The sequence below is a fragment of the Podarcis bocagei genome, assembly GCF_964188305.1.
Source record: "Podarcis bocagei genome assembly, chromosome: 7".
Classification (NCBI taxonomy): Eukaryota; Metazoa; Chordata; class Lepidosauria; order Squamata; family Lacertidae; genus Podarcis; species Podarcis bocagei.
Window position 1 is genome coordinate 59191686 of NC_138132.1, and position 25402 is coordinate 59217087.

Below are 25402 nucleotides of genomic sequence, written 5' to 3' on the forward strand. Positions count from 1 at the left end.
TCAGTTGCTACTATCCATGACAGCTATAGTCTACCTTCACTGTGAGAGGAAGCATGCCTCTGAATGCCAGGTGACTGTGAAAAGAGAATTCCTGCAAAGCTTTTTATGGCTACGATCCTATGAACTTTTACCTGGGACTAAGCGTTAATAAACTCAGTGCAATGTTCAAAGTGAGGTGAGATGGGATGGGATACCTCTTCTCTTCATGTTTAAGCAGAGGTTGGGTGGTTATCTGTCACGTATGATCTAGTTGAGATTCTTGAATTGCAGGAGTTTAGACCAGGTGACCCTCAGGGTACCTTCCAACTCTACAACTCTATGATTCTCTGATCGGCCACAGTGGGCCTAACACCCCCCATCCTTTTCCCTTTTCCACGTCAGGCACTTACTTCTGGGTAAATCTACATAGGATTGCACTAAAAGATCATCAGTTGTAATTCAGTATCCAGTGAAGAATCTCAGAGGCAGCTGAGACAATAAAAAAGAAGTTTCAAATCAGTTTTGTAATTAAAATGGGAAGCCTTTGAGAAAATAATAAAAATACATAAAAAGAGGATGTTAAATTCCCAATCTGAACTGGAAGTTAGGTTGTTGTTTTTGACAAGATTTGGTCTTGCTGTTAAACCCATCCAGCTAAGCCTTCCCCCTGCCCCCAAACAGCAGTTTCAAGAAGTCTAAACATATGTGGACCATTAAGCCTGTTTGAGAAAGCATGAATCACTTTGGCCAACCCTAGAGACTACCAGGGAACATATTTCGTAATGTTTCTCATTCTACAAACATTCTAAAGGGTCTGATGGCAAAATGGGGCAATATGCTTTGGGGCTTACATCTCTGCAGACCTGTGTGCCATATGCCCTGAGACCATGAATAAATGAATTCAGATGCCCAGCCCCACCTAAAATCAGAGGCTCATTTTTTATACACACACTTCCACACACAAATCTAGATGTGCCCTCAAAATGTCTCTTAGCCTAAGAAAAAAATCAAGACACATGGTCACATGTGGAGAGACATCTGGCCATTGATTTACCGTACATCCCAGATGAATTTATGATGTAGCATGCTCCTTCCCAGCAATGTTCTTACCCTTGCAATTGCCTGTAATTGCCCCCTCCCCGTTTTTGTTTTAAAATAACAATACAATTAAAAGAGAGGGGGGAATGGCTGAGGAAATAGCTGATGATTTGCTGAAGGAGAGGAAAGATAGGAATTAATCAAGGATTAAGGCTATGGGTGGGGAAGAAATTAAGTTTGGTTTTCATTTTAACATGAACCAAAACACAGCTCTCCTTCAGAACAGAATGGAATATAAAACCTGGAATTCAGGCTGCTTTTCTCAACTGCCAAAATCTCTGGGTTAAAGGGTGGTATCTGGGTTGTCTTTGTTGGCACCTGGCAAGCCTGATTCTGACCGATGGGTGCCACTCAACATGCAATGGGTGATGAGGGCATGTGTAGAATTTGCTGCTAAGGAGAGCACAGTTGAAGTGAATTAGAATTGCATCCTGCAGCATTTGCGTTGATGGCAGAGAATCTGTTTCAAAACCACTTTCACCACACTTAGGCCAAATTCACACCATCCATTTAGAGCACTATGATACCACTTAAACTGTCATGGCTTCCCCCATAAAATTCTGGGAGCAGTGGTTTGTTAAGGTTTCTGATAGTTGTTAGAAAACCCCTATTCCCCACACAGGGCTACAAATTCCAGTTGTGTATCAGTTCCTGTGAAGAAGGACAGATTGTTAAACCACTGTGGAAACTGTAGCTCTGGGAGTGAAACAGGGTTTACAACAACAATAACAACAGTAGTAAATACTGTTTGGTTGGAGAACTGCATTGCAAAAGTCAGATAGCTGCAGATTTTGAAGGATAGCTGCGATTTGGTTCACATATTGTTTTAGAAAGTGCAAAGCTGATACTTTTGGCTTTAAAAGCAAACGGAATCATATCCCCCCCCCCATAGCTGCCCAATTCAAGCATCTTCCTTCCATCTGTTATAAGACCATGCAGCTTATTCGGCTTGGCCAGAGCAAGGTTGGCGGAGGAGGGGTACCTCTTGTTCTTTGCCTTCCAGCTCCTTTTTCATCTTTCTTGTGAATTTAGAAAGCTTCATCCTTTTGAACTCTCTATTTTTTTCAAAGGCTGCCACACAAGTTTAAGGTGTCTTGTTAGTTTTGTCTCTTCTCGAGAAAAGGTTCCCTCTGTAAAACTGTCTGGGCCAGTTTCCCTCCCTTTTGCTCTCAGAAGTAAGTTTGAGGTCCTGATCCTGTCCCTCCTCAATAGAATCAGGATCAAAAGTGACATGTTGTTCCTCCTTGCTCCCCCTTCCACTTGAGTCCGGACAAGACATCACATTGCCACAACATATTGGTCTTTCCTCTTTCATTACCAACGCACCCTGGTGGCGGAATTCCACAGAGCTCCCCTTGGTATTGTCAAGAATTGAAGAAAATGAATTCAGGAGAATGAAAGGAGACTCAGTGGCTCCTCATACTTTGCAGCTCACACAAAAGTGCAAGTTTTTCGGCCAAAGAGAAACCCAGATTTTGCTCTCAGAAAAGCATGCATGCATGCATTTCTTTATAAAGTGTTCGAAATGGATTAGCTAAATCAATTCCTCCTCCCCTCCCCCTGCACCTTTATGGAGCCCCTTTCCACGCTGACTGTTTGCCACAGAACCCTTGCATGGTGCAAAGGATTCTGGGTAAGTTTAGCCACTGGGTTTAAGGCTCAGGCCCATACATGCCCGCTTACCTAGTAGTAGCAGCAACAGTGGTGGAAGAAGCAGCACTCTGGATCAGCCCTGCACGGCTGGTAGTTGCCATTTTAATTTCCACAATGCTCCCCAAAACATCACTCCAGAGGATTTGTGGGAAATTTAAATGGTGGCCCCAAGACTGAACCCCCTTTTTATTTATTTGAATATTTCTATCCCGCCTTTTCACACATGGTGTGTGCAGTTCTCTCCCCCCCCCTTTTTTTTTATCTTGAAAACAACCCTTTGAGGTAGGGTACTTAAAGAGACAGTGATTGGCCCAAGCTTCATAACTGAGTGGGGATTTGAACTCTGGTCTCCTAGGTCTTAGTCCAGCACTCTAACCACTATACCACAGAGAGGTTGGGGCTGGGGCCTTGACAGCTGCTATTGCCAATCCTCTAATAAACAACGATCTACCTGAGGAGCCTCAGGAGTTTCTGGAACATAGCATGAAAGCTGCTTACATAGATCAGTATGTGCACATGGGCTTATTTTGCTTGTTTGGGTACTTCTGAACCCAAGTAAGGTTTCCTAAACGTGTTCCTGTCCCCTCACAGAGCTACAATTCCCAGAGTGGGTTAACAATCAATCCCTCTTCACAGGGAACTGAGGGCAATAGAGGCCTCCTAACAACTAGCAGCAGCCTCAGTTCCCAGGAATCTTTACCAAGTATGGATGTAATTTCCCTCAGCACTCGATCCATGAAAACAGAAACAAAACTACCATCCCAGAACACAGGCTAGTGTGCCATCTCATTTCTTGACACTCAGATTCTGATTTCATTCCGTCACCTGAGCTGTTCTCTTGCAGCTTCGTTGCTGTTAATTGAGCCTTTGTGCCAGCATGTGCCCCAGTGCTGGCGCTGGGATGTCCTGATGCCACAGACGCCACATCTCCATGCAAATGATTGTTGGAGGTATCCAGCATGATGCAAACTTTGGCTTTTTTTCGACATCAGCAAAGGAGATAATTACTGTCATGTGTATGATTTGAAGGGGCTGTGTGTGTGCATGTAGGCCTCGTGGCTTTCTTGTCAAGTTAGAAGAATTCATTAGAATTTCCAGCTGCCAGTAAAAAGCCTTCCTACATTCTGGGAGGTCCCAGTAATGGGGAAACACACACAAAAGGAAAACAGTTGTGCCAAAAACACATCCAGGCTTGGAAGCCATTTTATTACTCACACAGAATTAACTCTGGCTAGAGATCCTGGGCCTATGTTGATCTGCGTTCCTTCTTGCAGAGAACGGAAATTCCCATGTAAAATGTTAGGGATAGGGTTGCTGGACCTCCAGGCTGACCTGAAGTCTCCACGTTTGCCTGGTCCCCTCCAGGTGGGTGAGAGTGCATTGTTTTGTTTTAAAACTAAATTAAGACTATGCGTGTAAGCTTCAGCTCCACAGGATCTGTCTGTGAATTATTACATAGGCTCTCGGCAGGGGGAGGGGGGCTGCCTTCCTTTGCTCCCTCCTCTCCCAATTAACCTCCATCTCCAGGGCTCAGTGGTAGCAGGGAAAGCAGAAGAAGAGTCAACAGGGGTCGCTCTCAGGTTTCGGTCTTGAAATTTCAGGATCTGGGGTGCTCCTGAGTTGGCAGCCTTAACTGGATGGGCACTTCAAACTAGTTCCTGTTCTCGAAATATCCACTGCCATCCAGGCTCCTTTCAAATAAGAGTCAAGATGTTTTGCTGGCCTTTCCGTTCTTATGGAACGGAAGAAGACATAGGATTATGGGGACAGGAAGTATGTTGTGTGGTATGGGGATATAGAGCTGAAATCTTCCCATCACTTCATCACACCTGTACTGGTTTCATAATAGGCATTGCATCAGGTTTATTACAAAGCTTGCAAGTGAGCTGTTTGCACTAGATTTTCATCTAATGGCTGCTACTCGTTTGCGGGTGGCTGATGCTGCCATGCCTATCTGGGTGCCTAGCTGCTCCCCCACACTCAACTTTGGTAAAAAGCTGACTCCTAGAACATCGTTCCAGTTCAGGAACTGCGGAGGGCGAAACACTGAAAAATGTTTTCCTTAGGAAATGACTAGTGCAGCTGTGCTTGTATTGATTTTAAGCTTGGAAAGTGAGATGTTGGAGAAGTGCTTTTTGGAATATAAGAAAGCTGAAATGTTGCAAGTTCAAACTTTTAAATATTATTTAAGCAGGCAAGCCACCGGACCTCATGGAAGCAGATACCTTATCTGGCTTACTCAGTGCCATAGTACAAAGCCTTAATCCTGCCTGACGTACAACAAGTGTACTTGCTCTGCTCTGCCAAACAGAATGCTGGGTTTGAACACTGGAGGGTGCAAAGAAGGCTCAATGAGGGGTGTGGCCTAGGGACAGGGGGCGTGACTGAAGAGGAAGTGTAGCCTGGGAAGAGTCCCTGGAGGGCTACATTTAGTCCCTGGCACTGAGGTTCCCTAAATCTGTTCCAAGTAAATATCACAGGGCTCCACAGAGCACAAATTTGACATCTGCTGCTCTTACATGCATACTAATATAGGTGCTTATAGTCAAGACTCTTCTGGTTTGAGATTATTCTCTTTGTGGTCATCTCATAGGCTACTGCTCAGAGGGTTGGACTAGATGACCCTTGGGGGGGTCCCTTCCAACTCTGATTCTATGGTTTTATGATCCCCCACCCTCAGGAAATCCTGTTGTTGTTGTTGTTGTCACAATTTACTTGCCCTTTGCCCCAGGGTCCCAGAACAGGTTACAACTGTTAATGCACTTTTTAAAAAAAAGTTCAAAACAACTTACAATCATAGAAATAAGGTGGATCCTAAAAAGATGTGTCTCAATTGTCGAAAGCCAGGGTAAGGAGGTGTGTCTTCAGTATTAGACAAAAGCTATACAACGAAGGTGACAGACGCACCTCTGTGGGGAGGGAGTCTCACTACTTAGGGGCTGCCACAGAGGAAACTCCTCTCAGGTGGAGCAACTACAGTGGTACCTCGCAAGACGAATGCCTCGCAAAATGAAAAACGCGCAAGACGAAAGAGTTTTCCGTTTTTTTAGTCGTTCCGCAAGACGAATTTCCCTATGGGCTTGCTTCTTGCGAGTTTGTTTCCTTTTTCTTAAAGCCGCTAAGCCATTAATAGCCGCTAAGCCGCTAATAGCCGCTAATAGCCGTGCTTCGCAAGACGAAAAAACCGCAAGAGGCACCACTGTACCAAGAGTGCCTTTTTGCTGATCTTAGCATCCAAGAAGGTTTGTAGTACGGAAGGAGGCAGTATATCTGCTGTCCCCCTACAACAGTACAGTGGTACCTCGGGTTAAGTACTTAATTCGTTCCGGAGGTCCGTTCTTAACCTGAAACTGTTTTTAACCTGAAGCACCACTTTAGCTAATGGGGCCTCCTGCTGCTGCCGCGCCACCGGAGCCCGATTTCTGTTCTTATCCTGAAGCAAAGTTCTTAACCTGAAGCACTATTTCTGGGTTAGCTGAGTGTGTAACCTGAAGCGTATGTAACCTGAAGCGTATATAACCTGAGGTACCACTGTATTGTAAGGCAATTTAATTTTTTTTTTTAAAAAAAACACAACAGACTTACAGTTCAAAAATCATTGACCCAGATCATTTCTGGAGGTCCCTCAACAGTGCTGAATTCTTCGGAGCCTCCTTCAGCCTTCCTAAGCACATGATCCCCCACACCTGATGACTTCAAAAGTAAATAAAAATTAGGGGGAAAATAAATCGGGATAGGACTGGGAAGGGGAAAGAACACTGGTTGTCTGAATCCACCAGGTGCCCCAAGTATATAGAAGCAAGCAAAACCAGCTTGCCAGGTTTTTAAATCAATCTCTTGCCAATGTCTGAACTTTGAAGTCAACAGATGGGTCATAATGGAAACAAGCTCATTGCCTCCCCCACCCCCCACACCTGGGCAAAAATCCCTCCCTTCGAGATGAATTTTGCAGAAGACAGATAAACTGGAATTACCCAAGTGTTCTCTGGCCCACTTCAAAGGCTGTGTTTTTTCTGAGGACATAATCAGATTCTGATGCTCAGAGCCTGGGCCCTACCAACTGCTCATTTGATCACAACTCAAAACGGTTTTGCCGCAGAAAGATACCTAATCAATTACAGAACAGACATCTGCTCCAGCTGACGTTACTGATGACTTGGTAGAAAGAATGTGCACTACAAAGTACGGCTGCGGAGGGAGGGCGAGCAGGTGGCTGTGGGACGGAGAGGGAATTAGTGGGGCAAGAGTAATTGCAACTGGCCTCCGCGTGGTCACTAAGAGGGAAAAGCAGGGGGCCTATTGGTCCCCAATTGCAGCTGGGCTCCATGCATCCTTACTCAGAAATCCCACTACTATTCACACAGAACATTTAAAGCACTATCACACCACTTTAAACACTCATGACTTTCCTCAAAGTATTCTAGTAGGTGTAGTTTGTTAAGCAGGCTGAGAATCGTTAGGAGACCCCTATTCCCCTCACAGAGTTACAGCTCCCAAAGTTCCTTGTGAAGAGGGATTGATGGTTAAGCCACTCTGGGAACTGTAGTTCATTGGAGGTGTTGGGAACTGTAGCACGGGGAGTGGTAAATGACCATTCCCAGGATTGAGGGAAACCGCATGCTTTCAATTCATCTGGCCTTAAGATTTTCTTTACCTGGCTGAAATCTGTCCTTGAATTCTGATCATGCCACTTTCTTCCCTGGATGGAACACAAACAGGGGTGTGTGCAGAAACCAGTCTAGCGAACAATGTAAATATTTTACATATATTGCTCTGTCCACTTCTATCACCAGCCCCCAGAAGGGAATGTGGCCCTCAGCCAGAAAAGAGTTTCCCACCTAAGGTATCCAGCAATTCTGGAACTATGTATGCCATTAATAGAACACACCCAAAAAAGTTCTGTTGGCTCAAACTCCTTCTTTTAATCAGGCAAGGCTAGTCTAATTCATCCCCATTTAAGTCAAAGGAGGTTTTTCTCTCTCCCCCCCCCCCATGCTTTTGTTTTTTCTCTCCCCCTCCCACCATCACAGATCATTCTGAGCCATCCAGTCCAGGCTCTTTTTGATGATTTCGTTGGCTGGTTTCCATTGAACATTCTTCATTGATCAATTCACTGGGCCCAGCTTTATCCTTGCCCAATCAGGATGAGAGCCTGCTGGATGGAGATGAAAATGTGCCTTGGAATCCTGTCTCTCTGCCTGTTCTGGCCAGGAGTTTTCTAGCATTCAACAACCACACATGCACACATACACACACAAACAAACAAACAAAAGCTTACTGAAGCCCGGCCAAATTTTAGCTGAATCACTCTGCTAAGCAGAGCTGCCAAATCTGACTGCCCCCCCCCAACTCCCAGTTAAAGGCTGCCAATCTTTTGTTGGGAATAGGCCTCTTGACATTTGCTCAAGAGCAGCAGTGGCTCAGTAGCAGCAAAAGTCTCCTTGCATTGGGCTTCCGAAAGCCAGGGGTCTACTTTAAGTAATCTGGCTACTTCTCCATACTCACCATTTTTGTCGGGGCTTATGCTTGTTTTTTGTTATTTTATGCACAGAGAAAGCTATAATCTAGCCTTGGAACAACACACACACACACACACACACACACACACACACACACACACACAAAATTTGCATTTAGGGGGCTTCTTTGCAGCACCAAAATAGGCAGAAGTTAAAAGCACTGTCCGTGCGTGGAGTGAATGGCAAAGGCTTGTTTTTCATCTTGCCTTTATTGAGCAGATTCCCGCAGTTTACTTTTTTTCCGAGCATCTTCTGGCATCTTTGGATCAGCCGACAAAGAAATTCTTTTTGGACTCAGCATGCGGTCAAATGAAGATCCAGTTCAAAGTGACATGAAAATCAGAAATATTGGGTAGATAACAGGTATTGTCTATTTCAAGGCCTCTGTTCTTCATTGTCAGTAGTCCCCATAACTGGAGAGACATGCTCACAAAGAAGTAAGAAATGTTCAAAGTGGGCAACAGATGCTTTATTAGAAGGCAAACCTTGCTCTTTTTTCTATTCATTTCATCCTAACACAGGCAGGTTTCCAAGTGGGAAAAAAGCAGCTTTGAAGTTCTCTTCTTCTTTCCTCTCTCTCTTTTATTTGATGGGCTTTAAAAAAAAAAAGAGGATCCTAATTTCAAATCGCCAGTGAGGCCTTCTTAATGCTCTTAAGCTACAAAATATTATAATGCTGTAATAACAGGATCATTACCAGTCCTCCTTTATATTTAGCACCTTGTCTAATTACTTAATTGGAAAGAGTCTTCTGATGACTAGCTCTTGCCGAATGAGCTTCCCACAAAGAGAGACCCCAAAGTCACCTTGATCTTGGCAGGTACGGTGTGAGAGTGAACCTTTGACTTTAGTAGCCTGGCAATTGTTAAGAAATATGTTCCATTGCCCTGGTGGAAATTTTCTTGCTCTCTCCCCTCCATATATATATATATATATAATCTCCAAGAATTGTGCTTTAGATATCACTCAATGTTGACTACTATATTGTTCCGGCTGCTAACTGACCAGCCCTTTGTCAGGCAGATTGCTAATAGTCCAAGACAGTTGGTCGATGCCTCATCAACAAGAGCCAACAGATAAGAAACCATCTCTTGATATTTAGGAATCTCTCTGTGTTTTGGAATAAGATACCCATCAGAGTTTGTGTTTTGGAATAAGGTAACCCAACTCTAGCTGAGGGAAGGGGGCAGAGAAACAGAAATTAGGCAGAAGGAAAGAGAGTAGAGTTTCTAGTTGGACTTACCTGGGCCTGGGAGGTGCAGTCATGGTGGCAGTCGGGGGGGGGCACTGTCCAAGTTGCTGTCAGGCAAGTCTGCCTTCATAACTTTCAACAAAGCAAGTATCACAAAGGCAGTGTAAGGCTGCATTTTATTTCATAGGAAGGAAACTTCAGCTGGTACTGCTGTCCATAGAACTTCTCACCACTCAGAGAAGTGAGGAGTGCTTTCTCAACTGAGTGAAGCAAATGGCCTGCTAAATGAGGGCAATGGCACATCTAGTCTAGCGTCCTGTTCTCACATTGGCCAATCAGATGCCTACAGGAAGCCTGCAAGCAGTACATGAGTGGAACAGCACTCTGCCCACCTGTGATCCCCACCCCCCAAAAAACTGGTATTCAGAGGCTTATTTCCCCCGACAGCGGAAGTGGAACATAGCCACCATGGCTACTAGCCATTTTTAAAAATGAACTTTTTCAGATAAAAAATACTACAGTTTAAGGGTGGGGGAATGAATGTAACCACATGCCTCCACTAGAAGCCAACAAACAAAAAGAGGGGCCAAAGAAATCAACTGGTGAAACATTAAAGAGAAGTGTTAATTTGGCTTTGGGAGAAAAGCCACAAGAGGGCCATCTCAGTCTCCCAAGAAAAGCTGTTCCAAGGTTAGGGGGCTACAGGAAAGAAAGGCCTGTTTCTTGTGGAGGGTAATCTAGGCTCCAGCAACATCTAGAGGACCACAAATGCCCCATAGCTGGAGTTCACTTCAGTCCATGCCCTTCACAAGATCTGGTAGTCTTTAAGGTGCCACAGGACCTTTCACCGATTGACTGCAACTGACTAATAGGGCTACCCCTCTGGAATTTTTCACCCAGTCAAGGTAAAAGAGCAAACATGTGTACAAGAGAACATGTGACCCAGACACTCCATGTGGCAGTTGTGGAAGGGTCATTGCTCAGTGGTAGATAATTCACGGTGCATTCAGAAGGTCCCAGGTTCAATCCTTGGAGATCTGCTGCCAGTCGTTGGCTACATTCAAAGTGTACAGGCAAAACTCCCTGATACGGCTTTAAATGGGTAGGGCTTTCCCCAAAGAATTCTGGGAACTGTGGTTTGCAAAGGGTGCTAAGAGTTATTAGGAAGCCCCTATTCCTCTCCAAAAGGGACACGGGTGGCGCTGTGGGTTAAACCACAGAGCCTAGGACTTGCCAATCAGAAGGTTGGCAGTTCGAATCCCTGCGACGGGGTGAGCTCCCGTTGCTCAGTCCCAGCTCCTGCCAACCTAGCAGTTCGAAAGCACGTCAAAGTGCAAGTAGATAAATAGGTACCGCTCCAGCGGGAAGGTAAACGGCGTTTCCGTGCGCTGCTCTGGTTCGCCAGAAGCAGCTTAGTCATGCTGGCCACATGACCCGGAAGCTGTACGCCGGCTCCCTCGGCCAATAAAGCGAGATGAGTGCCGCAACCCCAGAGTCGGCCACGACTGGACCTAATGGTCAGGAGTCCCTTTACCTTTACTATTCCTCTCCAAGAGATACAATTCTCAGAGTTCCCTGTGAACAGGGATTCACTGTTGACCACGCTGAGTATTGTAGCTCTGAGTTGAATAAGGGCCTTGTAACAGCTCTCAGCACCACTAACAAACTACAGCTTCCAGAATTCTTTGGAGGAAGCCAGTACTTTTTAAAGTGGAATGAAACTGCTTTAAATGTACGGTGTGAAAGTGGCCACTGTGGCCACTATTGAGCTAAATGGACCAATGACCTGAAATGTTATAAGGCATCTTCCTATATTCCTCTAGTTCTCATATGAGCATTCGCCTGACTTGTCAGATACAGGAGCTTCTGCCTCAAAGGAGAAGGGAAAGATAATCCAGGCCATATTTGTTCACATACAGGACTGCGCGTTGAGCTTAACATAAATGATGGCAGTTGCCTTATGTCTCCGGCTGAGAAAGGTTCCCCACCCCACATAGTCATTACATCTCAAAGCTGTTATCTGCTTATTCAGAAATAATTCTGATTCTGTGCAAACCTGCGTTATTACTGCCAGCAACCTCTCATTTGTTTACAGCAAGGGGTGGGGGAAATGGCGCTATTCAACAGGGTGCAACGGAAAACAGCTATTACTTATAATCCACAGAACCTAGGCATTGTTATTTGCCGTTACTGACATTATGCTCAAATACTAAACTATCAATTTCAGAGGAATGCAAATCTCTCTTTATTATGGCAACAACAGCAATTTCCAATTGTCATCCCTTTTGTGCTCGTAAGTGAAGAATTAAAATGTCAGTGTTCATTGTTAGTTCTTCATATTTTATGGATTACGCTTTTTGTGCGTGTGTGTGTGAAAATGTTTTGGAAGCCACGCCACAATAAGAGAACTTCACAGAGGCGGAAAAAGGAAGTGAATTATTTAACACACGGAGGCGACGAACTTCATTATCCCAAATACAAGCATATTGAAAGACGCTTTGCTATGAAAAGAGAATTCAGTACAGTTACATGAAATTGGAAACACTGAATGCCTGCACAGAAACAAAGGGGACGATCTACAGAGAACTAATCTAAAAGGCACCGAGATGCCAGGTAGAGGAAATGAATAGATTAAAAAGATACCAAATAATTGTTTCCCTGGCATTGAAGTTGACCTGATATAAAGTCATTCATGTAGCATAAATGTCCAAAATTATTTTATTTTTATCAGGGCTGCCAACCTGAATCAAGTTAGCCTGGAATCCTGACCCCACTTACCAGGGAGTAAGCTCAATCTAATTCATTGGGACTTACTTCTGAGTAGAAGTAGTTAGGATTGCAGCCTTAGAATACTATCTGAACCCAAGATCCACAGGGATGAGAGATCTTGAATTCAGAAGATCTTGGGCTTTCCCAGCTCAACCGATGTAACTTAAACGGGAGTCATTTATCCCAACGTTAAGTCCCCCTATTACTGCCGTAGAGCTACAATTCCCAGAGTTCCCTGGGAAGAGGGGTTGGCTGTTAAACTGCTCTGGGAATTGTGGGTCTGTGAAGGAAACAGGGAGTCTCCTAGGAACTCTTAGCACCCTTAACAAACTACAGTTCCCAGGATACTTTGGCGAGGGAAACTATGTCTCTTAAAATGGTATCATAGTGCTTTCAATATATGGTGTGGATGTGCCCAGAGATTGCTATGTGGAGAAATATCCTAAACTGTGCTCTCCTGCTGGAAGCCTGGGGAAAGCTCTGTGTCATGTGATTCTGCCGAACACTAGAAAAGAAATACCACTTACCAGAGGTCTGGGGATTTCTTAAAAGATTTGCTGCTGAAAGAAATCCAAAGTGGTACTTCCCTTGGCCTCACTCCCACACCTAAAAGCCACAGACACATCTGGAGCGGTTGTGTCATCGTCATCTCGCTTGGAATCCTGCAACTGAAAGGATTTTTTAAAATTTTTTTTACACTGCAAGCTCTTCAGGGCAGGAATGTTACATGTTATGCTGTATATTTATGGTACTCTATAAATAATGGTTTTCCCTCCATTAATTATTTTTGTTCCCTAGTTCCTTTAAGTGAACACAGCCATTTACAAGTATATAAAACACAAGCCTTTTCTGCCCCCGAGGAACTTGTAATGTATAAGATTGCTAACACTCCATGATTTGTGGAATGTGCGTTACTTATTTCACAGGGAGGCAGTGCGATTTCATATCCACAAAGGAACGGAAGCGTTCGCTTAAGCAGTGCCTCCCATCTGTTCGAGGGAGAAAGATTTGGGGTTTCCAAGGTCAAAAATTCAATAAGGCTTTAGGGAACAGAGTTTGGGGTCGCCAATAGTCTTGCATTAGAAAGAAACTTGGGGTAAGAGAACAGGGCTATGTAACTTTACCCACTTTCATAGGGTCCCTACAGGCAAGCTGGGGATCTTTACTCAAGTACAAACACACACACACACACACACACACACACACCCCTCCTTCAAGGCTGGCTTTGGCTCTGGCCTCCCAACAGTCTCCACAAAAACAAGCAGGGAAAGACTCCTGTTCCAGAGCTGAGAAAGGAAAATAAGAAGCATATCTTCAGTTCTGAATGAGAGAATTCTTGAGAATGTTCCTCCTCCTTGTTTGGTACATAGGATGCATCCACACCAGACATTTAAAGCACACTCATACCACTTTAACAGCCATAAAGGTAAAGATAAAGGGACCCCTGACCGTTGGGTCCAGTCGTGGACGACTCTGGGGTTGCGGCAGTTCCCAGCAACCTTTAACATACTAAAGTTCCCAGGATACTCCACAACTGCTAAGGTTGTGCAAGAGGGCTTTAAGTAGGTGATGAAGAGTGTGTAGCCTTAGGAAGCTGCCTCAGACCTAGTCAGGCTGCCTGTTCATAAGAACTAAAATGAGTCTGCTAAGATCAAGCCCATGGCCCATCTAGTCCAGCATCCTGTTCTCACAGTGGCCAACCAGATGCCTGTGGGAAGCCTGGAAACTGGACACCAGTGCAACACCATAGGTCAGTTGTAGAGCATCTGCAGAAGGCCTTGGGTTCAATCCCCAGCATCTCTAGGAAGGTCTGGGAGAGACCTCCCCCCTAGTCTGAAATCCCAGAGAGCAAGGATCATTCCTTGTGGACAGTATTGAGCTATGATGATTCAACTCGGTGTAAGGCAACTTACTTTGTTCCTGCACTGAATCAACCCAATTCAAGGTATTAATGGCTGCAAAGGTTCCCAGCCAAAAACAAACTGCAAAAAGTCTCCTGCATATTGGCAAGATTTAAAAACACATTGTCATGCCTTGTTCAAAATGGGTTCCAGAACTGCCAACTGCAGGGCTGGGGGACCTACGGCCCTCCAGGTGTTGTTAGATCATATCTCCCATCATTCCTGACCACTGGCTATCTCAGCTGGAACTGATGGGAAATAGGAGTCCTAAACATCTGGAGTGCCTCAGATTCCCCATCCCTGGTCCACTGGAAGAACATCTGAAGGAACACAACAAAGTTGCTTTTCTTATCTACCACTGAGAACAACCTTTTAACTATGGGCAGGTCCACACAACACATGACTTCCTCCAATGAGTCATGGGAACTATCGTTTGCTAAGGGCACTGGGAATTGTAGCTCTGTGAGAGGAAACTATACTTCTCAGGATTCTTTGGGGATATAGTGTGCTTTAATTGTGCATTTAATATGATTTGACAGATGCTGAAATCTGGCATATTAGGAAAGAGAGCCTTTTGCTCTTAACATAATCATCTGTCAGTGTTTTAAAAGAAACCCCAAAAGATAGAAAAATACATTTTACATGCAAAAATCTGCTCGGAAGAATAGGAATGTATTCTTAAACGAAGCTGCCTTAAATGAAGCCAGTCCATGGGTCTATCTAGCTCCATTTTGCATACAGTCATATCTCAGGTTAAATATGCTTCAGGTTGAGTGTTTTCTGGTTGCGTTCTGCAGCAACCCAGAAGTAACGGAACGCGTTACTTCCGGGTTTCGTCGCTCACGCATGCGCAGACGCTCAAAATGATGTCACACGCAGAAGCGGCAACCCACGCACATGCAGACGTGGGTTGCGTTCTGCTCAGGATGCGAACGGGGCTCCAGAATGGATCCCGTTCGCATTCAGAGGTACCACTGTACAATGACTGGCAGCAGGGATTTAAGGCAGGGGACATTTCCAGCTCCACCTGGAGATGCCAGGGATTGAACCTGGGATTTCTGCATGCAAACCAACTGCACTAGAGTGAGCTAAGGTTAAAGGCTGAACTTTTATTCATACCAGAAAGAAGAAGAAAAGGCAGATAGAGGGAATCTGTATAAAAGTTGCATTCTTGAGACATTTTCAGCTGTTACATTTTGAAAATCCTCTTTTGTCATAGTGCCAAAAGTTCACAAAGGGAGATCTATGAGTAAAAATTTTCCATTTATTCTTGAAGTGTTGCTCTGCCTGACCAATAGTGTCAGAAGTGCGTAAAGGTTGATCTGAACAGAGAGTTGCCTTGTTATGAACCAAATACACCATCCCTTGTAAGCAACTCCTTATTCAGACTCCTGTTCAGGAACTTGGATATGATCACAATACTGGAAAGGTCAGGAAGTACCTACTCAAAAGATGGAAAATGTTTCTATAATCAAATACCGGGTGAATAACCTCTGGCATACTACTTCCTCTTAACTCGCTCAGCTTTTAACATCTGGACCTGGACTTAAGGGCACTTGCCACAATTAGGCCTGTAAACGCTGTATCTTTTAAAACGTCCTGCTTTCATGGAAATAGTTTCTCCAATGGTGGATGCCTGTGCTTGGCTCAGTTAGGAATTGCCTCAGTCGAACTTTCTCACGAAGTTTGGGGAAAGGGATCTACTCTGTGTGCAGAAGGTCCCGGGTTCAATCTCCAGGTAAGGATGGGAACAGTGGAGGCTACTCCATTTGGGTGAGTTGAGCACTGCTCCACCAACTTCACTCCACCCTCAGTCAGTCCCCAACTTCCTTCCTTATGCAACCAGCCCAGAGGGAGGCACAATCTGCCCACTTCCTTTTCTTAAATCTTAGTGCTGCCTCTTGTAGAATTCAGACAGGAGGAGGAGGATGGGGACAAAACTAGAATTTGTTGGCTCTGCCTATGATTGACTCTTTGGCGCCATCTACTGTTGGCCTCCTGCCCTGCCAGTCCCAAGCCGCTACTGGCTGAGAATCTTCCCAGTCCAAAACCCTAGAGAATCACTTCTGTGGATACACGATGTTGCCAGTCTTCATGTCACATTTGCAGACATCTTTGTAACGCAGAGTTGATCTGCCAATTGGCCTGGTGCCAGAATCCCCATAGAGCACGCCCCTCAGGCTCCTGCCATTTTTCCTTCTCTGGACATGACCAAGCCAGTGTAGACGTCACCGAGACAGGAGTGCAAACATGCTGGGAATGTGGGCTTTGGAGAGCACATCTTTGTTTGGAATTCTGTCCTGTCGTGTGATACCCAAAATCCTTCTGATGCAGCACATGTGGAAGGTGTTGAGGCATCAAACCTGACAGTTGTAAGTTGAAAGAAGATGAGGAGAAATAGATGTCACTGCCCAGTTGCTCATTGGGTTTCCGCCAGGCAATCAAGCAGAGGGAACCAATGTTGTGGGGAAATGTCAGAAGCTGGTGGTGATGGCAGTGAGGAGGTAGACTCCTGCCACATTTTCACCATACAGTGAGTGGTGAACACCACCTCAGCCCTTCCATCACTGTGGTCTAGCTGGAGATGCCCTTATATTCTTTCAAATAGCAGAGGGGAAGCATTTCTTCACAGCTAACATCCCTGAACAGAATACCATTTCAGCATTAGTTCTTACGTGTCTATTCTCAGCCCTGTTTAAAAAAAGAAAAACCAGCTTCAACCTAATGATTTTATTTTTAATGAAGGCACAAAGGAAGGAGATTGGTGTAAACACACTTGTGTCCCGAAGTTTGTTTGGAGAGGAGATTGACTTTCAAATTAGCTGGCTTTTCAAACATTTCAAAAAACATAGTCAAAATGCAAATGGGGCATAAATGGCCCTTTAGTAAATGCTCATTCAACATTTATTCTTTCTCAAATCATCTTTTTAAAGCGCTTTCATGGTAATGTTGAGAAGATGTGACATTAGAAAAATTGCTTTGACATGCTAAGGGGTTCCCAAGATTAACAGAAAGAGAAGGAACAAGATAACGCTTTCAAAAGACCTATTTCAGAGGAATTATTACTTCCTTTGAAAGTCTTCCAAGGTTGCAGTGCATTTAAGCTTGTTGGCATACATGTAAATGAAGGACTACAAAAGTATTCTTCTACATTCAACTTGAATTAAACCTTGAGGCTAATGTTCAGGAATGACAATAAAGGCTGGATCTTTGGCTGGAGAAAATAAAAACCTAAAAAGGACCCTTTTTACTTTCAGATATCAATGAGAGAGGATTGGTTTTTCTTTTCTTTCTTTTTTAAAGTATAACTATATAAAAATAATCATTTTAATTCCCATTATGATATTGCTCAGGCCATTGGCCTTGATCTGATTGAATAAGAGAACTTCTGAGGATTTTATATATATATATAAAAATACATTAAAGCATTAACATATGAGGAACCAGCTGCAAGAAAATAGCTGCTCCAGCATTCTGAACAGGTGGCTTCACCATCAGTTTTTGTCTACAAACATTTGGTTTAATAATAGGGGGGTGGGGGGGGATATTACAGGAAACGTATTGGCCTAGTTCACACATAATGATAAACCATGGTTTATGAAACCATGACATTGGATATTATTTATTTATTTCATATATATATATACATACACACTATATATATATAAACACACACACACATACACCCTGAAAGCAGTTTACAAAAAGAATAAAACAATAAAATTATCAGTTAGAATAGTTTAAAATAGTTTAAAACATTCAAATAATAATTAAAATCAGTAACGGACTAAAAACAGATTAAAACACATGTGAACATTGTACATACCTGGGCAGGTTTGCCTTGAGCCTGATTCAGCAGGTTCTTATGTTCTCAGGACTAAACAAAAATGTTTCTTAGCAGGCGCCGAAAAGAGTATAGCGAAAGTGCCTGCCTAATGTCAATAGGCAGGAAGTTCCAAAGTGTAGGTGCTGCCACATCAAAATATTGATTTATTACAAATGCAGAATGAGTATTATGTGGCACCTGTAACCATGCCAGATCTGCAAATCAATTTGGCTGCAGTGTTGTACACATCAGAGAGGAGGTGGGGATATCTTCACCCAACATACATTACCTCTTCGGTTTCCCTGCCCATGCAACAGACACAACCCATAACCAGAATGCATGTACACGAAGTTGTTATCTCCGCATGCATGTTCATCTCCTCAAGTGCAATGGTTGTCTCAAATATCCACACCTAGCTTAAGTACAAGGGATGCGGGTGGTGCTGTGGTCTAAACCACTGAGCCTCTTGGACTTACCGATCAGAAGGTTGGTGGTTCGAATCCCCGTGACGGGATGAGCTCTTGATGCTCAATCCCAGCTCCTGCCAACCTAGCAGTTCGAAAGTACGCCCCAAAAATAGATAAATAGGTACCGCTCCGGTGGGAAGGTAAACGGCGATTCTGTGTGCTGCTGTGGTTTTGGTGTTCCGTTGCACCAGAAGCAGTTTAGTCATGCTGGCCACATGACCTGGAAAAACTGTCTGCGGACAAACGCCAGCTCCCTTGGCCTGTAAAGTAAGATGAGCGCTGCAACCCCAGAGTCGTCTGCAACTGGACTTAACTGTCAGGGGTCCTTTACCTTTACCTTAACTACAAAGTGAATCTGGCTGAATCCTCTAGTCAGACTGAAGCTGGTTTGAATCATAGAATCATAGAATCATAGAGTTGGAAGAGACCACAAGGGCCATCGAGTCCAACCCCCTGCCAAGCAGGAAACACCATCAGAGCACTCCTGACATATGGTTGTCAAGCCTCTGCTTAAAGACCTCCAAAGTAGGAGACTCCACCACACTCCTTGGCAGCAAATTCCACTGTCAAACAGCTCTTACTGTCAGGAAGTTCTTCCTAATGTTTAGGTGGAATCTTCTTTCTTGTAGTTTGGCTCCATTGCTCCGTGTCCGCTTCTCTGGAGAAGAAGAAGAAGAAGAAGAGTTTGGATTTGATATCCCGCCTTTCACTCCCTTTAAGGAGTCTCACATCCTTTTATATATTTGAACATGGCTATCATATCACCCCTTAACCTCCTCTTCCCCAGGCTAAACATGCCCAGCTCCCTTAGCCGTTCCTCATAAGGCATCGTTTCCAGGCCTTTGACCATTTTGGTTGCCCTCCTCTGGACACATTCCAGTTTGTCAGTGTCCTTCTTGAATTGTGGTGCCCAGAACTGGACACAGTACTCCAGGTGAGGTCTGACCAGAGCAGAATACAGTGGCACTATTACTTCCCTTGATCTAGATGCTATACTCCTATTGATGAGGCCCAGAATTGCATTGGCTTTTTTAGCTGCCGCGTCACACTGTTGGCTCATGTCAAGTTTGTGGTCAACCAAGACTCCTAGATCCTTTTCACATGTACTGCTCTCAAGCCAGGTGTCACCCATCTGAGGTGGGTGGGACTGGATTGAACAGCAGGATGGCTTTAAAAGAGGATCAAACAATCAACAGAGACTAGTCAAAATGTCTCTGTTCTAAGTAAGGGGAGTGCTGTCGCACTCAAGTCCTATTTGTGGGCTTCCCATATGCATCTGGTTGGATACTGGACCAGATGAACCACTGACCTGAACCAGCAGGGTGCTCCTTATATTTTTATGTTCTGGAAATGGAGATTTTGAGATAATTGCTGAATGTTGGAAGATTCAGGACAGACAAAATGAAGTACTTCTTCATGCAGCACATAGTTAAACTATATTATGCCAATAAAGGCTGAATGAATGAATGAATGAATGAATGAATGAATGAATGGTTAAACTATGGTTGCTCCCAGAGGAGGCAATGATGACCACCAACTTAGATGGCTTTAAAAGGGGATTCGACAAATTTATGGAGGATAATGCTACTTATCTTATGTGGCAAAACTGTAATGATGGACCCTTGAGGCTAAACCTAATATACCACAGGGTTTTCTGAGTTTGCCCCAGAAGTGTGGGGGCCAGGGCGGGGGGGGCAGAGAGAGATCATTTCTTTATGAATTCAGGTATGCAGATGTTTTAAAAATGGCACAGCTGCTCTCAATTTTTCACATCTGTCCTCACCTTAATGCAATTCCATTATGTAAATTCCAGCATTTGCAGCAGCATGGTTAATGTTGCAGGGCGAGGTTCCTATTCACAGTAGAGGAGAAGATAATCCACAATGCAACAGATAATAGCCGATTGAACCTTGCAGAATACAAGCTGTTCAAGAGATGCTTAGTCCTGTATCCGAAAGCTCCAGCTGCATTTCGTTAGAGGAATGCCGGATGTGGATTCTTAGCAGGCTCTCGTAATGAATAAGCTATTCACATGTCAGTGTGGCATTATGCTTATCTTATATGTGGCCAACATATAGAAAAGCAAGCCATTACCAGGATAATTAAAAATAGAATGGAGCACCTCCTATCTGTATCCACGCCAGAAGCCGATCTGAATCTCTTCCGTGCTAATTTAAGCACCTTTAAAAAAAACCCCACAACAATTCTGCATTGTAAAATGGAGCATCTCAGTCATGAAAAATTAGGATGTGATTCCAATCTCCTCCCCCCCCCCAGAACAGAGACTATAGTTTTATAACTATAGCAGCCTTTTCCCCATTGGCAGCGGGTGAAAACAATTCCTTCACATTCTGAAGGCAGAAAGCCTACAATGGCTACGAGAATAGTAACATAATAAGGCAATCATTATGTCATTGTCCTTGTGTGCAGCGAAAATGCAGGCACTGATTTTCTAATGCGCCATCCCTACCAACAATTTTGTTTAGGTTCATGACATAAGGTTGGCCTTGTGAAACTGAGGGGTTGGCCCACGGAGGCTGGCCCGTTAGGGTGAATAGGGTGCTGCCCCACCAACCTCAGGGTGCATTCAGATGTGGAGAAGATTGCATTAGATTTCCTGATTAGAATTCTGGCACTTTTCTAATCTTCCTCTCACACTGCAATACCTGTTGCATTATGAAGCTGAGGCTTTTTGACCAAGATTCTGACACGTTGCTCTAAATTTCATTCACGTCAGAATCTACTTAAGAGAGTTTTTTCAGGAACATAAAAAGCTGCCATTAGTCCATTCCTAACCCATGCTGGCCACATGGCCCAGAAGCTGTACGCCAGCTTCCTCGGCCAATAAAGCGAGATGAGCGCCGCAACCCCAGAGTCGTCCGCGACTGGACCTAATGGTCAGGGGTCCCTTTACCTTTAACCCTAGAGATGCCAGGGATTGAACCTACGACCTCCTGCTTGCAAAGCAGATGCTCTACCACTGAGTTACGGCCCTTCAGGGTTACAAGAGCCCTGAGCTCCACCAAACAGAGCTAGATACAAAATAGGAGATGGGAGATGGGTGGAACCAGGCGCAAAATGGTGGCTCAGAAAGGAGCACCCCAACAACACCTCATGAGTCATACACCAATATGAATTCCAGTAACAGCCAATGTAGTGTAGTGTTAGAGTAATGGACTAAGACCTGGGAGACAGGGATTCTAGTCTCCACTACGTCATGAAGATCACTGGGTGACCTTGGGCCTGTCACTGTCTCTCAGCCTAACCTACCTCACAGGGGTTTTGTGAGGGGAAAATGAGGAGAGGGGAAACCATGTATGTCACATTGAGCTCACTGGGGGAGAGATGGGATATAAACATAACAAATAAACATAAGTGTGAACCTTGAGTTGTTCAGGGATTCAAAAAACTTAATTTGGAAGGCTGAAGAGGCATCCTTTTGTCGTTGATATTGTTGAAACAATTTAGAATCAGAAACCTTTGCAGATCTGCTGCAAATCAGCTATTAGTAGATTTATCTTCAGACCATCCCTGTATCCCTTGCACACAGAAAGATACTGTTAAGCTCCTCATCCAAAGGAAATCCATCCAATAGTGTTGCTGTCATGCAACCACACGGCACTTAGTTTTCAAAAAGGCCCACTTCCCAGTCTCCACTGCAGGGCCGGTCGCTGTCATAGACAGAGTACTAAGCTAGACAAAGCTTTGCTATGACCAATGCCGGATTTAGGGTGGTGCGGGCGGTTCCCCTGCACAGGGGGGGTGCAAAGTAATAAAAAAAAATGAACTATTGTGAAAACAAGAATTATACAGGGGGCGCCAACTTTTGTCCTCGTCCAGGGTGCCATATTACCAAAGCCCGTTGCTGCTGCTGCTGCTGCTGGGACGCAGCGTGGCAATGTAACTTACGCCACTCAAAACTCACCGATGAAGTCAACGAATGCAGGTTACAGATACAGATGCATTTCTCAACCTGCGCATTGCCTGGAATTACATGCTCTTTGAATAAAGCCTTCCACGGCTCCTAATTGCTTAATTAGGGTGCAAGCTGTGTGGGCTTGCCTTGTAGGAGGACTGTCACGCTCCATCCCACAGGTGGCTGCATTAGAGTTGCGGATAATGTCGCACGTTTAGATATTCCTTGTCTGACTCACAAGGGGGCTGCCAGGCTTAATTAACGAAACTTTGCAAAGTCATTCCCAAGCCTCAGATGTGGGAGAATGAAATGCCGTTTTTGCCATCACTGCTAAAATACCCCCAGCTAAGCCGCCAACAGACATCGTACCTGAGCATTCAGGATGCTGATAAGAATCGCCTTTGATGGCATCTGCACGTCAAAGTCTGGGAAGCTTTTAGAGCATAAATTCAAATGGGTTGTTTGAGGTCTCAGTTTCTAGTGTTTCCTACTGAGACTGGGGGTGCGGGGAAAGGATGACTTTGTTGAAACAGACACAAGAGATGATGGAATGAAGGAGAAATGGGCGGCTGCAGACGGTGTCATTAATGCCAACACTGCCTTAAGACCACAAGGGAGTCCGCTATCCTGGCATTTAGAAAGTAGTGAAATTAGATCCATAAATAAGTGTCTGAATATGTCTGGACGTCAATACTTTTTTAAAAAAGAAAAAAATTAAATAGTCAACAATGATTGTGTATAAAAGAGGCTAGGAACCAGAGACCAGGAACCAGAAGGAAACAGAAAGTAAGAGGGGAGGGGGAATCACGGCCAACAGGCTAGGGATGGGAGGAGAAATTTGATTCAGTTCACATTTAAACGCAAAATCACTTAATTCACATTTTCCAAAGCAATATATGAACCGATATATCTTGCAATGCAGTTCCCCAGCCAAGTGATGTGTACAGAAAAAAAGGTTAATTGGGGAGGAGTGTGCATATAAATGTGAAAATAATGTATTATGTTTGGGAAAGTTGCTTTTCAAACATGTCATGTGTATATTAGACAAAACTGCATATAGCACATATGTGTATATTAGGAGACATTTGTGCTAAAATGGTGATGACCTTTCATTAGTTGTTGTTTTTAATCACAGACCGATGTGGAAATATAGAGAACTTAATTTAAGGTGGGCAAAATGAAAAACTGAGAAAAAGGTGAAAATGTTGTGTTTGCCCATTCCCACCACAGACTCACCATCTTAAAAAATACAGGAGACAAAGGGAGGTGGAGAGAAAGAGAAATTTGGTTTGCACTAGCTGACATGGGGAGAGTTAAAGAGAAAAAACCGTGAAGATGTTAACTAACCTGGGACTAGGAAAGAGAAAATCATAAAATCATGTGGTATTAAGAAGCTTGCACTGAACTTTATAATCTTGGTACATGGAGTCCCCCCCCCCACTTTTCTTGCATGTGCATCAGCAGCTTTTTGGTTTGTTTTTAAAAGTGCTAAACCTGCCCCCCCTTAAAAACACTAATTTATAATTACCGCCCCTCACATTCTTATTTCTTTCCTTACTAAAATGTTTATATTTGGCCTTCGGGCCTCAATATACTCCCCCTGCCGAAGGGTTTTGCTGAAGTCAAGTGATAATTGTGACATGCAATGGTATAATTAGGGTAAAGGACTTTTTCTTTTTTAAAGAAAAAGAAAAGCCTGTAAAACATACATCAGATTTCTAGAGGAAGATTGAATAATCTTTGATTTGAAGTGTGGAAATCAATTGCAGGCATGAAGAAATCCTCCTTTCTTGTCAAATGAAGAGAAGCCCAGCTATGTGGTCAGTGGCTTGGGTTTAATAACGCAGAAGCTGAAAGACATTAAAAAAAAAACACAACTTGACAAATCTAATCTTTTAATCCTGTCTTCTTTTTTGCTGTTTGTATACGGAATGAAGGAGATTGATAAGAAGCCATTAAAAATGTGTATGTTACTCAGCAGGGCTTTTATTTGGGAACAATTTGATTTCTCCTCCTTCTAACAGAACACTGTCCCTGACTTAGTGTGAATCCAGTAATTCAGATTTGCATGGATTATTTTGGGTGGGGAGAGGGTGGCCCACATAGAAAACTGCCTTCTTTCTACTGAGTCAGATTCCTGGTCCATCTACCTGAGGGCTGTCCACAGCCTCCAGGGTTTCAAAGGATTGTCTGCCCCTCTCCTCACATGGAGATGCTGCTTGGGATTGAACCTGGGTCCATCTGCACTCAAAGTACGTATGTGCTCTACCACTGAGCTATGGTCTGGCTTTGGAGAAGTGGAGCGCTCAAATCTCAAAGAGAACAGCGATCAAGAGAAAAGCTGGTGATGCGTTTCAAGGCAGCGTTGCCACCTGCAGACACATATGGGGAATTTGGGTCATGTAGCTTCTTATCCCCACCACCACCAAACCCAGGGCATCCCTACACTGCAAACCCTCAGGGGCTTGTATCCAATTTATGGTAACTATCATGGTATTTCTGTAATATTTCCATTTTGAAGGGAACTGAGATTTCTGTTATAAATCCCTAGCTTCCTCCCAAATAACTGCAGCTCCTAAAATTCTTAGTGGAGAAAGAATAGCTTTGAAATCAGATTTACAACGCCGTCCTGTCTTTGTGTTACACCAGCTGGATGAAGTTAGAAATGCTACTAAACCCCTTACACCACCATTAACTCCCAAGTTATTCTGCTGGAAGGAAGTTACGATCACATATCTTTGGGGAAGTGAAAACTCCTATGCTGTTTTAGCTAAGGCATAAGTGTTAGGCATGGGGGGATGATGACGAAAACTGCAATTCTGGGGGTCTGGTGCAGGAGCATCAATTTGGTAACCAGTTTATTTCAGATTCTATACTATGTCAGGGCAAAGTCTCCCCTCCCTTACCAGCATAAATTTATGGCAGCGAAAGAGCTAGCAGAATAAAATTCATAGAACTCAATCAAAACTATAGTGTGCTGGGCCCGGGGGTAACCCTTGAAACACGGTCCAGGACCAGTCCAGAATCCGGAGGTTCTGCTAGGAGTCAGTCCGACAGGGCTGAGGCAGGAAACCAGGCAAGG

General features: G+C 44.1%; 1 long non-coding RNA gene across 1 annotated transcript in view; it reads right to left on the bottom strand.

The window, feature by feature from the left end:
* The window catches only part of LOC308590931, a 100312-nt gene that overhangs the window by 20336 nt on the left and 54574 nt on the right, over positions 1–25402 (bottom strand). The window contains exons 3-6 of the long non-coding RNA XR_014009940.1: positions 24030–24197; positions 12738–12878; positions 6316–6423; positions 390–468 (exon numbers count right to left, since the gene is read on the bottom strand). This is a non-coding gene — a long non-coding RNA (uncharacterized lncRNA). The remainder of the gene's footprint in view (positions 1–389; positions 469–6315; positions 6424–12737; positions 12879–24029; positions 24198–25402) is intronic.